Genomic DNA, 17,578 nt, shown 5'->3' with positions numbered 1-17,578 from the left:
GAGGTTACAGGGTTAAAGAATGCATTAATTTTGATGGTTTTTAGCTTCATCCCTTAGGCCCCTGGGGGAGCAGGGACCATGAAATTCACTATTTTTGTTCCAATTCACCCACAGATGCTGCATTAATTTATGCCAAAATTGGTCGAAATTGGATCAGCAGTTTTAGAGGAACTGAAAATGTTCAAATGTTACCAGACAATGCACAGTGAATGACGATGGACAAAAACAGATAGCAATAGGTCATGACTGACTCAGGTTACTTTTAAATTACTTAAAACAATTTGTTGTGATTATGTCAGCTCAGGTGAGCTTATACAAAATATTTTTCATCATTGATATAAATACAACATATAAGTTTTAGACATAACCATGTGTCTGACAATTGAATTCTATATAATAATAGAACTTACCCTAAGCATAAATCTTTCAAAGCTTAGTATGGACCTATTTGTTTTTGTGTCTGTCCTTGAGGTAAAAAAAAATATATGTTAATAAAAATTGCATTTCAGACTTGTAAAGCAAAACCAACAAGATGAAAAATTACTTATTTTTCTGATAACATTTAACATTTTCATATCTTGTGATTGAAATATATAATGCACATCATTACATGATATGTAATCGCAAGTCTAAAAGCAATGGGATCAAAAAATCTGATTTCTTTTTTAAGAGTATTACCATAATGTTTGCTAAACTTTTAGAATATGTTTTTGAAGTCCAGACTTGACATTAAGGTGTTTAAATAGGAGATGAGCTTCTGCCTTCAGCCACCATCCTGGAGTGTACATTTAAAATCACATAAAAAAAATCACAATCTCAAAATACATTATGTATATTCATAAGGATGAAAAAGGCAAAGACATCTGAAAAATAAGTGTTACACCCTAAATGCCCTAAAAGACATTGATTTCTTCTACATGCTCTATAAAGAAATACATGGGGGGGGGGGTGTTCCATCAGGGGTTTTATTTGCATCTTATTGGTAGGCTAAAAAAATATTTACAATAAATACTTGTTATAACAGTATGTTTAAACCTCACCTGCACTTTGATATAATGTGCCAGTGTTGATTCACACCTGGGCTGGGATGCTGACCAAGATAGTTGACTTCGTCAATATTTTCTTATTTGGTAAACTAAGTCTACATTATGTCATACACTGAATTAAAAGAAACATACCCGTTAGTTTACATGCGACACAGTCTGAAATATAACGTAATTAAATAACTGTTGATGTTATATATTCCTCACCGTTATCCTAGTCTAGCTCCAAACACTTGCAGACGTCAGACATCTTTCCAGTGACGTCACCCGTAAAGTAAAAAATAAATGGTGGCTTGAAAATTCCGAAATGTATATTTTACATATTTTAATGTTATACGGACGCTACCTACTGTATGTCTAATGTCAATTTAGGTGAATTTCATTTGAGTTTTGTTGTGAAATTATCGTGATTTTCGTTTTTTTTTTTTAAGTTTAGTTTTTCTGAAATGTAGCTCTTGAATTCGGAATGATTATATCTACCGATGATCGAGTTCAGTTTTATGTGCGTCTACCGATATCCGATATACACATTACGAGAATTGGAAGTACTTGACTTGTATGTAAACTATGTTTTACTACTTTAAGAATAAATTATATACCAATGCGAACTGATTACTCCATGTCAGACATGCAAGTGGACGTAAGGTAAACAATGTGAAATAAATTGAAACACGAAAGAACATTAAAAACGCAAATTAAAACACGCACAACAAAGTGACAGCACACACACCTGTGAGCTTTCAGAATTGATTGGGTTTTAATCATAGATCATAATATTAAAATTATTATTTAGAAAGATCATAATATTAAAATTATTATTTAGAAAAAAATTAGTTAAATCTTTACAATATATTATGATGATTAAAATCAATGCAACTTATGATCTAGGTACCCGTTTTAAGAAGTATTTTATACTTAGATCAGGTTGGTCATAATACTCTGATTCCTGACTTACAGGTTATTGATTGTTAAACATTATCTTGATTAGTTCTCCAGATTTACTTTGAACTATTAAGTAAAAATAGTATTAGGTCTGAGTCAGGCGTACATTTGTACAAAAAGTTCCTGTATTTGAAATGTCACCAATTTTTGAATATTATAGTCCCAGCAACAATAAAACTTTTAGGGATTTTTTTTTCTTCTCTTAATGACTAAAATTAAACAATAATTTTATTAATTAATTAATTGAAATTAAATAGAAAAGGACAGAATTTAATTATAGTTGATCAACATTTATCGTACATGTATATAAAAGTACCATTAATATAGAAAATATACAGCCTTCTCAAACACAGGTTTTCAAACACATTTAAAACAACTTTTATTAACGTACATGTAACATGTGGCTGATAATACACATACTATTCATTAATGTACGTGTAATGTGTGGTTTATAAAACATGTAATTATGCATTTATTAACATAAGTGTAACGTGTGGTTGATAACACATGTAACTATGCATTTATAAACATACGTGTAATGTGTCATTGATTATACATGTAAACCATGCGTTTAACGTACATGTAACATGTGGTTTATACTACATATGTAAACCATGCGTTCATCAACGTACGTGTCACATGTGGTTGACAATGCACATGTTACACATACGTGTATTCCTACCGCACGTTTCACGTAAGTTATGTGAAACGTATGTTGTCACACGCACGTTATCTGTACGTTGTACCACGCATGTGTAACGTGCGGTTGGAATTCACGTATGTGTTACGTACGTTTCACATACGTGTAACATATGGTATGTGCTACCATACTACCATACGTTACACGTACGTGTAAGCTTCTCTCTCTCTCTCTCTTTCTCTCTCTCTGTACCGGTCATGTAGCTCAGTCGATAGAGCGCTCGCTCCGTGATCGAAAGGTCTTGTGTTCGAATCACGACTGCGACTGACTTAAGTCGATAAAAAAAGGTAGCAACTGTTCCTTCGCCAAGCGTACTTTGAAGTGAAAGTTGCAGGTCATTGGGATGAGACCGAGCCTCAAGTCACGGTAGGCGTTGTCAGGATAAAGAACCCTCACTGCCCAATGGCCCTGATCGAGTGCCGAGCAAAGGTCTAAATTTGAAGCCCTTTACCGGTATATGGTGACGTCTCTATAAGAGTGAAGCATTCTCGAACGGGACGTAAAATCGACCAATCCCTCTCTCTCCTCTCTCTCCCTCTCTCTCTCCACGGTTTAAAAATAATTTTTATTTTTTTCAATACACTTAAGACAAACAGTAATACTGTGTCCATGATTAGGGCATGAAATAAGTTGTGAATGAAAAAGAAAAGTGGGTAAAATATACCATCATATAAGTATTAATCTGTAATTGTTTGTAAAACAGGGCCTCAGACATACTGCAACTAAAAGTTCGAATGGCCTTTTATGATAACATCCATGCAAAAGTAATAACAGGAGAACCTCTTCCCAGAAAGAAATATGAGAATGCCCTCCCCCTCACACTGCATGAAAAGTCGGGTTTACTTTTACCTTAAATGCAATTTAAATGCTGCGGTTATTTAATGTTTAACTGCATAGTATAACATATTGTGGGATCGTAAACGTTAAAAAATAATTAGCATTTAATACGAGTTTAAAAGAAAATTAAAAGAACAAATTTAATAAAGTTTGGAAAATTGTAAACTTACTAATACATTCAGATTTAAGTCTTCCGTAAACAAATGTTATACCTTTAGTATGTAAAATGTATAATTATTATTAAACATGCACATAAAATTAAGTTTTATGTTTATATTATATTGTTTGGTTAATAAAATTTAATGTAGAGTTTTACCTTATTATTTGTTCTTGTTTAATTCACACTTTACTGAACAATACTTCCTTAAACTGAATTATATACGGGACAACTTACGAAATATGTCCAATTTAACCCTTTTATAAACTAATATTATACCTCATGTATAAACATAATTATATACATGGATTAAACATTTATTATTGATTTATTAAAGATTTAGTTTAATATTTATTTTTATCTCATTATTCCTTGTAGAATATATATATAATAATTAAATTGAAAACACAAAGACCACAAAGTAAAGCATTAGTCCTTTCAAAATCCTTTTAAAAATCTCCAGATGCTTTAAAAATTTTCTATGTATGCTTTACTGTGTTGTCTTTGTGTTTTCAATTTCATTATTTTCACTTTACTACTATACTGACCACTGTGAATTCATGGACTTCTGATATATATAATTTTTTTTTCAATTATTTTACAATCACACACAAATCCATTTTTCATATAATTTTATTACATTATGTTAATGACATACAAACAAATAAATCTTAAAAAAACTTAATAAGTCTATAAAATATTTCAGAATTTATACCAAGGTACTAGTAATTGGAATTCAATGCCATTATTATTATTATTATAAATTATTACATAGTGCTAAATATACTGTCAGAATTTAGAATTTTACAATACACAATTTAATGGAAATTAAGTTTTTAGACGCTGATAACAATGGGTCACAAAATAATTCATATCCAAACAAATTAATTACAACAATTTACAAAATAGAATTGCATACCACATTCAAATCTATCAGCATTAAATCTGCACAAAAGGTAAAAACTGCAGTCTATTTAGACTTCAAAAAAAAAAAAAAATACAATATCCATGATAGAAACAGTCCTTATCAAAACTGTTTAATGGGTTGTAAATTTAAAATAAAAGTTTATTCATCTCATTATGTGTCTTTCATATACAGCATGAAATACAAGGCCTTTTTGAAAAAAATTCTACATGTGCTATAGGCAAATTTCTCAAAAAATGAATGTGGATAACTTAAAGCACAGAGTCATTATACTTTTTAGCATGCAATTTGAAAAATATTGTTGAAAGTGATAATTTTGAAATCATTCACAAAAGATTTTAAGATCTTTTTCCATGATAATTTCCTATTTTCCATCCTTAAAAAGTTTTGGACAGAAGAGAAAGTACATTATGACCACATAAATTAGTGAACATACTGGAATACAAGGGCATTCATTTATATAAATTAGCACAAACATTGCAAGACAAAGAGCCAATGATTCTACATGTATATCAAGATCTAGGGGAATGGTACACTTATAACATTAAACATCTTTTGTCGTTTCAATTCTAAGAATCTCAATAAGCACAAGCAGGTAGACAGGAATATGAATACTGTGAAACTACATATATCTCATTAAAACAATTTTAGGCTAATTTAAAATTGAGACATAAAATTGACCTTTACACTCAAAGCATTTTCTTCTAGCTAGTCTATGCCTAATATATGTTCAGAAACAATATATCTGGAATATTCATGTACAAATAATATCATGCATTAGTATATTCATGTACACATGATAAACGTTCTTTAACTCTTTATTTTTATTAATAATTAAGTTGCCTTTTCTTCTTATTACAATATATTTTATGCATAAATGTCTTCTTAGTCTAGTTCTGACAGAGAAGCCTCACTCGCCCACAAGCAACAGCAAAAGGATCGGTCAGAGACGCCACCTTTCTCTTACTTGGGTATCAAGATCTGCAACTTACTGCCAGCAAAACTCTTTCAGACTACCCTTGCATTGTCTCCTAATTATTGACACAATAAATATCCATGCACTAATTATTCAAGTTAAACTTGTAAAAACATGGAAATAAGTCGGAGATTAAGAATGTTTGGCATGTGTGCTACACAATAAGCCAGTTGATCTGCAAACAATAAAAAATACGACAGCTTTTTAATCATTAAGTGAGTACAGTAAACATTTTATGTTGACTGTAAAAAATACATCATCAAGAAAACTTCTTTTATATCATGGTTATGTGAATTCAAATTAAGGAAAAAGCATCACAATTACACAAAACAAGTAACAGCTGCTAATTGATCTCTAATAGCCCATTTCTGTTCAATCGCTACATCATCAGGTTTATCACTTGTGGATTGAAACATAGCATATCCTCATCAAATCAATTTTACATTGGAACGCAAGACATTTTGATAATGATATTTTCAGTAAATAATCTTCTAGTCTTTGCCGTAAAATTTCAAGAATAAGCTCCGAAACATACATATGAAAGGCCTGTATAAACATATGTACAAGTAAATGTTACAAAATTTTTTAGCCTTACTCTTTATATTAATGCAAAAAATTCTGGTCTTAAACTCTTTACTTCAAATGAAAGGAAACAAATTAATTTCTTACTCTTGCAATATAATATACATTAAAATCACTATTTACCCTATTTACTCAGAAATCTCTTTATCTGGTCTGTTTAGTCTATTTTTTTACATCTAAGACAAACTAAGCCACTGACAGAGAAGCCTCACTCGCCAACAAGCAACAGCAAAAGGATCGGTCTTAGACACCACCTTTCTCTTACTTGGGTATCAAGATCTGCAACTTACTGCCAGCAAAGCTCTTTCAGACTACCCTTGATTGTCTCCTACTTCTTTTCACAATAATTGTCCATACACTAATCATTTAAGTCAAACTTGTACATAAATGTAATTTATAAATCAAGATTAAAAATGTATGTGCATGTGTACTATACAAAATAAGCGAATCGATCTTCAAACAATAAAAAATATGACCGAGTTTTAATCTGTAATCAAGCATCAGAAAACACTTTAACTGTCAAAAATACAACACTAGGTATATTTTTCTTATATAACATTTGAATGTGTCAATTCGAGTTAAGTAAAAAAAGCAACACAATTATGCAAAACAGTAGCAACTCAGATATTTGATCTCTAATAGCCCATTTCTGTTCAATCGCTACATCATCAGGTTTGTCTCTTTTGGATTCCTTATTTATCCTAATTCTTCTGATGCTCTGCCTTTTAGACAGCTTTGATTTGTGAGTGGCACTTTTGGTGTCTAGTTCTTCGAATACTTTTTAACATTCATCAGAACGCCACTTCCTTTGGTACATCACCATTCTATGCTTTAATGGAATCAGCTTTTCCAATCGGCGTTTCTTCGTCTTGTATGGATTGAAAGTATATGTGTATTGCACCTAAAATATGACATTGCAGCAAAAATTAGCAAAAGTTAAGAATGTCTGAAATCTTTAGTAAGATACATTATTTAATAAATGATTATTAAGATTCTTTTTCAAACTTGAAATTACAATCACACATATATCAAATATCCAAGGTTGTAAAGTAAACCCACAGCTAGAGTACCATATACCCTTTATTGACTGTGAGCAAATTAACATTTGCATTTAATTAATTCTAGACATTAACAATGAAAAAATATAATTATAAAAAAATTTGAGCTCTGTGTCCAAGTCTTTTTGAATTTTGCACTTGGTTGATCTCTTTCAGAAGTTAACAATTCTTTTCTTCCACTATCATCATATGAGCAATGTTTGAATTTTTGACTTGCAAATCAAATAAAAAATTACATGATTAAATTAAAGTATTTTTATATAAATGATACCATCAATCACCAGATGTATTAAATATTATACAATTATGGACTCTTTTGGTGTTGAATGTGGTTTGTTATTCACCACTCACCAGAAAAATATCAATATTGACCGAGACGAAGCCGAGGTCAATATTGATATTTTCTGGTGATTAAAAAACTACGTGTATATTCAACACCATAAGAGTCCATAATTATTGTTTTGTTATATAGTCCAGATTTGAATAAATAAGATATTGAAGGCTGCATGACGACACCATTTTCATTTAAGAACTTCCGTCATTGAAAATAGAAAAAATGTTCAGATTACAATTTGTAACTTCCGTGTTTTCCTTTCCAAGTTACGCTATGTGGAATATGTCCATATAATCCTGTGATAGGTTTAATGTATAACATTTTTCCTGCTCAGATACACAGCTGGCTGCGGCCGTTGCAACCATTGTTTACAATGTTGTTTGAGGTGTTGATTGTGATGTCACAATGCCGCTGCATGCGCACTGACCCTCTGGTAAATAAGGCCTCAAATCCGGTGATTATGTAGTGTTATGAACTGTTTGCGCTTGTATAGATTATGTAAGGACTTTAAATAGACTATATAATAATAAAGTATGTTTAACATACATTTAAATATTATTACATAAACTTTACATTTTTTATTCTAGATTAAAGATATGCTTTATACTGACCTCTAACAAATGCTCAGCAAGCTAGATAGATGCCTACGACGTACTGGCATATATGTTCAGTCATTTCTTTGTTTCCATCTGATGAAGGTCTGCAACACATGATCTCATCATATCAAATTACCTGAATTCCATTTAAAGAACAGTACTATAAATTTTATTCCACAGAAAATATTCTACATAATCCATAAACTAATACTTTTACCTTTAACATAATCATTCCAGCATTTGAAATTGAACGTGATCCAAAAATAAATTACCAAGTAATGGTATATGCATGTTCTATATCAACATTTCTTATCCACTAGATGGCTACCTCTATCATAGCTTAATTGTTGGTAGATTGTTTATTTTCTCTTGTCTTTCAGTCAAAATTTAATAAATACTTCAAACCATCAAAGGATCCAAAGGCCACATCACTCACCTGAGCAACCATGGCCATAACTTTGACCAAAACAAAAAAAAAAGGGGGGGGGGGGGTCAGGAGCACCTCATGGGGTCATATGTCTAGATCTTTATAACACTTGAAATGCCACACAAGTTGTGTGGTGTATCAAGTGTTTTTAAGATCTGACAATTGCAAGGAACAAGAATATATGATTTAGTGTAGCCCCACCCTACTTTCGGGTGATCAGCATGTCATAGTACAATTTTCATATGATATGTATTCATATCAATACACAATATTTAAGGTGCCAAGTAGAGTTTGGTCATCTGATATCCTGTTCAACTATGTCTGACACACATGTACAGATATTTAACCACATATCATGGAAAACAATAAGGTACGATGATTTGAACAAACTAAAAGCTACTTTAATTGAAGATGCTTCAACATAAGTTTCAATTTTTCTGGATAAATGGTTCAAGATTTTCTTTTAAATTGCCAATACATTTTCATTAAATTTGAATCATCTCCCCTTGAAAATGTTACTAGTTTTTTTATGGTTAGATAGAAAGACATTTTCATTAAATTTAAATCATCTCCCCTTGAAAATGTTACTCGTTTTTTTTATGGTTAGATAGAAAGACAGATGGAAGACGACAAAATGTGATCAGGAAAACTCGCTTAAGCTTTCAGCTCTTGTGAGCTTAAAAGTACATGTTATTATTTTTTTTCTTACTTCAACGTTTGGTTTCCACCATCAGATTTCAGTTTCCATTCAAGCTTTTGTGAATTGTCATGGGGATATCCATCATGCGCAGCAGTCTGAAAGTATACATTCACAGATTAACATATCAATTACAAATAAAACATCCTGATTATGCCTTTAAATGAAATCATTTGAAGCTAGACACAATGATAGTACATCATTTAGATTTATCATAATAAATGTTGCTTTATTATAATTGTAGCTTTAACAAAACAAGAAATCTGTGAGTCAATCATGAATGCTCAATAGTGATATAACCAACCAACCCCCCCCCCCCCCCTTTTGATGTGAATACACAAGTCAGTTAAAAATAACTGTGCTATCATCATGATCATTTGACAAGAAGTTGACATAACATTTAAACAAAAATGAATCCCAGTAATGTATTCCAGAGTTAGTTACGATACTTGTATACAGTATACATTATTACAATGTATATGGGAATAACATATATACATATATTGCAATTACAGCAATTCTGCAAAACTCCTTCATAGCAAATTTCAAGGGACCAAAGAAAGATCTTCGCTATAATCTTAATTCATTATATGTTTAATATAGTGAATTCATAAGAAATCCTATACCGAATTTGTTATAAAACAGTCAGCTAACAGTACTTCAAACTATTGTATGTTATATAATCGATATCACCCTCAGTTACAAAAATTGTCAATACAACCTTTTCACTTCCTTAGATGCACAATTCAAGAATTTAGTGTATAATATTTAGATTTGAACATTTAAATATTATCATCTAACCAATGCATTTGAAATGTCAGAAAATAATGAAACCTGCCATATATATTCATCCTTTAGCTTCATAATCATATCCATGCTACCGGATACATCTATAACAAATTAAAAATAGAACCGATGAAATAAAGATTTTATTTCCAGAACAATTTTTTTAATTGTGGCAAATATATATGATTTACATACATGGTGACTCACAAACATATGGAGTATTTATTGATGACTCGGGTGTCCACAACTCAAATTTATTGTCAACATGAACAATATCATTAAAGGATCCATTAAATTTCTGAGTTAACAATGCTAATGTAGTGTCATCTGCATCTTCATCGAACTCCTCATCATGATCTTAAAATCTTATGTATATTTAATGAAATTTGTAATGAAAAATATTTGTTATACTTAAATGAAAAAAAATGCATTAAAATATCTTAAAATTACTTCATTATAGCCATAAATTTGTTATATATAGCCATGTTCGTTACATACAGCGATTTTCTATAGGTTTATATAAGGACTTTGCTGGACATGAATAAAAATTCGCTATCTGTATCTATGTTTGTTAAATTTGAGTTTTGCTGTATATAGGAATTAGAAATTCAAGCATCTGCAAATAGCAGTTGCTGAGAACTGTGACGGAAATTCGTTATGGACAAAAACATGCATGCACAGACAGACAGACAAAAACGGTATTATACTGCCCTCTCATTCTGAAGGGACCTAGTCGGGGTATAATTATTCGGCCTATAAAAAATGTTTTGTTTGGTAATGAATTCTAGCATTCTTTTAATTTCAGCTATAGAAATAATGAAATAAAACTTCTGCACATTAATTCTATTTGAGTAATACAGTACATTTGTGTATCTCTATAAAACCCCCTTACTCCTTCACTTTCGGGAAACTGTGAGCTGTTAGTAAACAAATGCGATTGTGATGTCATTTTCTACATGCAGAAAAACTACAAAAAATCAAATGCCGAGAAATTAGTACAGTCAAGTTCAAGAATGCGATAAAAAAATATTAAATAACAATTGCACTTGATCTATTGTATCTATCATATTTTATGTGAAATCAGCGAATACTTTTTCCTTTATCAGTGAGTGTTTATGCACTATTCCATGTGCTATTCCTCCGACATGTGCGTTAATAGCGAGCGCAGCGAGGCGGCGCAAAGCGCCGCTCACGTAGCGAGGTCCATAGACAACGTGTACGAACGGAGGAAATTCAGGTTGAAATCTGCACATTGTTCAAAGAAATTTTTATCGTCCCATGTGAAAATATTCCATACTCCCAATAATCCTTTGCGGTGCATAGCAACATGGTGGCATAAGCATAGCAACAACTTACTTGATAAAATTAATAAATAACGAATTAATTCAATTTCCATGTGCCGTAATTACCCACAAAACTATCGCTTGCATCCCTGGTAAACACGACTTTGTATGTGACGTCATATTTTTGTCACTTCAACGACTCAGGTATTTCCAATTTTGTCGGAAATATCCGAGAAGTTAGGAATTTCGATCCCAATGCATTGGGAGTCTGCAACGTTAGAGAATATGTACGTCAATAACGGTTTACAAAAAAAATTATGTACGATACTCAGTAAACGCGCGATAAAAGTGTAATAAGCAATGTAAAACGACATTTGAGATGTGTTGAGTTTTAGAAAATGAACTGCGCTCGCCCTAACGGTTTCACAGTCGGACATATTTACATGTCAGTCATTTTTATGAAGGTTTTAGCCAAAGGATTATTATGACATACCATATTGAATAGTTATACGGCTAAAAATATTTTATTTTTCGTCTCAAATTGCCCCAGTATGCTACGTTGGATATAATATAGTGTGACGTTCATACATATACGAGTCATCTATAGATATTGAAGGTTTCCCATGGTCATATTGCACGTTTTTTAGTGTTGATGTAGCTGCAGAACTGTAGCTCTCCGAAAAAATATATATTGACAGACCGGAGACTGGTCGTCCATCCCAATTGTTTCAGACCAGTGAGCTAGATTTTGCAGCTAGTGTTGATGTACATGTAAATAATGACTTTTTCGCCATCTTTTTTTTCTTAAACAGTATCAGAGTATGTTTACCTGCTTTACCTTGAGCATGTTGAGGTGCCCTTTTCTTCCCTTTCTCAAATGTCTTGCATTTTCCCCAATAATTTCATCGATGTATGAATCCGATGGTTCTGGTGAATCGAAACTATTCCATGAGCATGATAAGGATCCATCCTCCTCGCTAATTTCCGATACTTGGCCTGTCCGACATGTTTGGTGCTGTTTGGCGGGCTCGGAATATTCGCGATGCTGCTGCCTGATTTTAAATGGCTAATTTATAATTATGTATAGCGTGCGCGTAGAGGGAAAAATCATTTTATATTAGATAGGCCTATTTGATTTTTTTTATTATTATTTCTCAAACTTTAAAAGGAAAGAAAATTAAAAAAAAAAAGATTTTGATTCAAATTTTTTGGAAGGGCAGATAACTCTATTATAAAAAAAAAAAAAAAAAAAACTGAGCCTGAGGTGTAAATGATCATGACATATTGATGATTTTTTTTCCCTAATATTTAATTAGATATGTTAAGTAAATTAGATTTAAGTCGTCTTTAAGAATTTTAAATATATGAGCATTTATAGATAAATACAATAGTAAATAACAATCTATGATTATTAAGAGTGTAGCACAGTCCAATTTTTACAAAATTCGATATTTGCAAATACAGCAGCGATCTCAGTATAAAGTAAAATCTCTTTCGAATTAAATCTCTCTCTCTCTCTCTCTCTCTCTCATGATATTCTCCTGAATCAAACGTTATATAAAAAATTCAAATATCTTTATTCATTTGGTTCATAATAAAATTGTTAAAATTTCAGGGTGGGGCACCTGTTTTTAAAGTATGTTCTACCAATATTTTTGATGACAGTGGTCTATCGCCAGAATACTTGAATAAGTAGTAAGTCTTGCGTCATTCTCAAATTAATTTTTGTACGTTCAAAGATCTGATTGAATTAATATTTTATGCAATGCGTTAAGTAAAGGCTGAGAGAGAAAGAGAGAGAGAGAGAGAGAGAGAGAGAGAGAGAGGGAGAGAGAGAGAGAGAGAGAGATGATCCTTTGAAACTGGACAATTTTGGCTACCAAACAGGATCGAGTAGGTTTTAGAATAAACAGCATCAAAGTAAACAGAACAATTTGATCCAGTTTCATAATACATTTTTTTTCGACAAATTTAGATCTAGTACTACCGTACTAATAATATACATTGTCAATATTAAATTATTTCAGAGTTAATAAAAAGCCAAACAAAAGCGATATATGTAGGATGCTTTAATGTAAATGTTTTTGTCTTTTTGCGATAATAAATATGTAAACAATATTTATTCTGTATAAAATAAAAAAAAAATATTGACACATTATTTATCACATATATAAAATACCAAAAACATACTTAAACTTAAAGTATAAGCGGATTTACTTTTACATGTCGATTTTTTAAACGAAACGTATAATTTCTTCTATTAAACTATATTATTCTCGATGTTTTTTGCATTAAATCTGATTATACTTATTTGAAAAATGTAGTAAATTATATCACAATATATTTTATATAAAATGTAACGTTATACATAAATTAAATTCAAAACAAGAAATTTAATTAAGTAAACAAATTTATTAAATTATATTAAACGCAACTTTTCATGCAGTGTCATACAACGACTCTCAACATGTAAATATCTCTTGTGAATTAACTGTACATTAAATATCAATCAGTGAACAGTCCTTTATTTGTTTCAATGGAGATGTTGGTTGAGAAAACTCGACTCGACCAAAGGAATTTATACATAAAATTTACTACCTAAGTAAATTTAAAAAAAATCGCAGCTAGGTTAAGGACGCCCATGAAATATGTACGCCTTTATACATTCAGGGAAAATGAATACAATTTTAATATTTTTTTTAACAGCAGTAGTTTTGATAAATGTGAATTGTGGTGTTCGCATTTGTATATATCGGGTCTCTGCTAAGTTCGGCCAAAGTGACATCGCTTACATCAGCTGTTTGTCACGTGACAGGTTTAAAATTGGACCATATATGTACTACTACAAAGATCGTAAAAGTTCAACGATATACGGGCATCTTTCCGCTTTAAAATCTATTTTGTTTTCTTTGAGACAAATTCCTTAACCCGAAAAGTGCTGGGAGCAACTTCCTCATGCTCGAGAATTGTTTAAAATTTAGCCGTCTTTCTATAAACTCCAAAAATGTAATATACGCATTGGAATAATGTTAGATTACGGAATAAATAAACAACGTACAACCAGCTCCCAGCACTTTTCAGAATAATAGGAATAATAGCTACACGTGTTTAAAAATTCAGAATTTATAGTGAAGCGGATATCATTGAACTTTTGATATTTTCGAGGGGCTGGACCTGTCATTCTAGCACGTTACTGTACAAATGTGCTCCCTACGGCTTTATATAAAGTCTACACATTATCAATTTAGTTTGACAATAAAATGTGGATTAATATGTTTTAGAATATGTCTCTCTTTTGGCCCGACTACGCATGTTTCGTATTTATTTTTATTTTTACAAGCTACGATAAAAGCTTGATCCACGCCTCAAATACAGAGAAACTGCGTGTCAAACTAAGAAATGACGTCATCTCAGTAAGTACAGCGAGATCAAGCTTGCTTTCATTCTACATACGCTAAGTGCTATTATGGCAAGATAAGTTCCACATCCATTTATCTTTATAACATTTATGAGAAACGGAAGTATTTAGTGCGTTTTAAAAAGAACATATAGTATTTATTCATCGAGATTCATTTGTATCGTTATAACGTTATAACGTGACGTCATAATAGCTTTGCCGAACCTCTGCATAGGCTGACGTATATATGGGAGTCCTTAACCTAGCTGCGATTAGATGCAAGGGCAGATCCAGAGAGCTCATATCCACTTCACATAAAAAAAATGATTTTTTTTCACAAGGAAAGTAAAAACTAATCAAGCGCAAAAAATTATTCGTATGGGTGGGAGGGGCACTTCTCATTGGCAAGCCGTTTTAATTCATGTATACTTGTATATGATTATTCTAACCAACGAGAGAGGAGCCATGCTTTCTTAAGGGGAGTGCGATCAATTTTTGTTTATTTTACATTTGATAACCTGACTATCTGAAAATCTCCGCTGGCTGATCCGTTACAGAGATTGTGCAATATGTTGCTTGGTCATTAGCTTTCCACATCACAACAGTTGGGGGATGACCCTCAATCTGCTTAATAATTAAAATATAACATGTATAACTTCATTACATACGACTGTTTCGATCTACACTAGAGCGGACTTACCAGTTTCGGATCAAGGAGGGTATCAAACCATTTAAAAATGTCAAATGACAGCAGTTTCTTCATACACAAGGTGTCGCAGAATATATATCTATTACATGTACTTCCGTTGCCTTATAGATCACAGGTGCTAGGTTTTGACGTTGTGTTGGTTTATTGCTTAAACGGCATGTGCAGATTTGCAGTCGATAGAAAGAAGGCATTTTGTTCATGAAATTGGGAATTATTCTGTTGTCAGTGAACAGGATCTAGAGGTATCGATATAAATATATATAAAAATATATCGATTAACGATCGTAGGAACTAAATTCTGAAATCCTTTCCGATTTCGTCCAGAGATGTGATCTCTGTTTACCAGGGTCAGATTTCAATATAGAATTAAGGTGAACAATTTACATTCATTCAAAAGTTAACGTGTTAGATTATATTTTCTGATATATTTTTTCTTTTATTTAAATCCTTCATGGATAAATTAGTATCTCATAAGATGTTTTGAAGAAGGTAAAATATCTATCACCTCAGACATTTACCAGTTCTTGCTGATCTAAATTAATTAGTGAGCAATTCTTCACAACTCCATCAATCTGACCAAGTACCTTAATACAATGTGATCTAAAATATAAATCGTAGTTATACTTTCTTTTTTTAGTTTATATAAAAGTCTAGATTAAAAAATTTTTTTCATTGTGCATTTCTCATTTTTTCATAAAGATTTCTTAATTTAAACAAATATCTTCAATTTGTACAATTTAAAAATATTTGAAAGACAAATACTTTTCATAGTTTATTCATTATCCTATAATTGCTGAATTGCAGGTTCTTGAAATAAATTGTGATATATATTTTCTTCTTAATGACAGTCAATAAGAATCTATATCAAATGGTTTGAAGTTTTGTAAGTTTAATCCCTCTAAAACATGGAATGAGTATTTTTGAACTTTAATGAGTCCTTAAATTGAAATTAGAAACCATTGCGGAAAAAAAAAATCAATACGAGTTTTGTTATTAGTCAAGTACATTTTAGAAAAAAAAGTAATTATAATGGCAAATCTAAAATAACGACCTTAGATAAAATTCCTGCACACATTGTATTCTACTTAAAAGAAGTGTTCGTCATGTGGCCTAGAGTGCTTTGAACAACTGGTATTAACAGATGCAAAAGTACTTTTTGTAAAAGTGAGTGTCAGTGAAGCGCGTCGTTATATATATTTTTTTATCAGGATTTAAACTCAATAATACCATGAAATTATAATGATCATGCTTTGTTTTTATGTAAGCTTTTCTCTCTCTCTCTCTCTCTCTCTCTCTCTCTCTCTCTCTCTCTCTCTCTCTCACCATGGTTAAAAAATACGTCGTTTATATATTTGTAAATGCATCTTTTGATTGATTTATTTATATTTTTTCTAGCCCTAAGACACTGTTCGTTAATTTCACCTTTTACAAACTGTAATACTGTTTTCTATGATTAGGGCATGCAATCAGTTGTGAATGAAGAGAAAAAAGTGGCTATAATATACCATTATATATGTTTTAAGCTTTAAACGTTTGTAAAACAAGGGTTCAGACATGCTGCAACTAAAAGTTGGGGGAGGGAGTGTGGCGTTTCTAGGATAATATCCATAAAAAATAATAACGGGAGACTCTTCTCGGAAAAAGGATAGAAATGCCCCCCCCCCCCCTTCCCTCATACATACGTCTTCCAGAAGAAAAACCTTCCAACATACGTAAGGAAATTTTCAATGCAAAGCGTCGGAAAAAGGTGACTCTACAAGAAATTCAATCATTGATTGGGCTATTAAATTTTGCCTGTGCAGTAGTTACACCAGAAAGAACATTCCTCCGCCGGCTCATTGATTTGACCAAAGGATTAAAAAAGCCTCACCATAAGCGAAGAATGACAAAAGATGCAAGAGCGGATTTAGAGGCATGGCCATTATTTATTGAACATTTTAATGGTTCATCATTTTTTGGATAATAAGCTTCAAACATCAGAAACACTGCAATTGTATACTGATGCAAGTGGCTTAGGACATGGAAGGGTGTTTGGAAAACAATGGTTTTATGGAGAATGGACGACCGCATGGACTCACTGGATGAAAAGCCAGGCTTCCCAAATTTGGAAACTCGATGGAAACATATGG

General features: G+C 31.7%; 1 long non-coding RNA gene across 1 annotated transcript; it reads right to left on the bottom strand.

Moving 5' to 3' along the window:
• Positions 1 to 6,991: 6,991 nt before the first annotated feature.
• Positions 6,992 to 10,164, bottom strand: LOC133180756 (uncharacterized). The gene is made up of 4 exons (XR_009720369.1): positions 10,109 to 10,164; positions 9,287 to 9,372; positions 8,166 to 8,254; positions 6,992 to 7,063 (listed from the first exon to the last, which is right to left on the bottom strand). It is a non-coding gene; the product is annotated as an uncharacterized LOC133180756 (long non-coding RNA).
• Between the last annotated feature and the right edge of the window lie 7,414 nt (positions 10,165 to 17,578).

This window comes from Saccostrea echinata, unplaced genomic scaffold (assembly GCF_033153115.1).
Source record: "Saccostrea echinata isolate AGI-Se365-2 ecotype Australia unplaced genomic scaffold, CSIRO_AGI_Sech_v1 ptg000007l, whole genome shotgun sequence".
NCBI lineage: Eukaryota > Metazoa > Mollusca > Bivalvia > Ostreida > Ostreidae > Saccostrea > Saccostrea echinata.
This window is presented reverse-complemented; position numbering and strand designations above follow the sequence as displayed.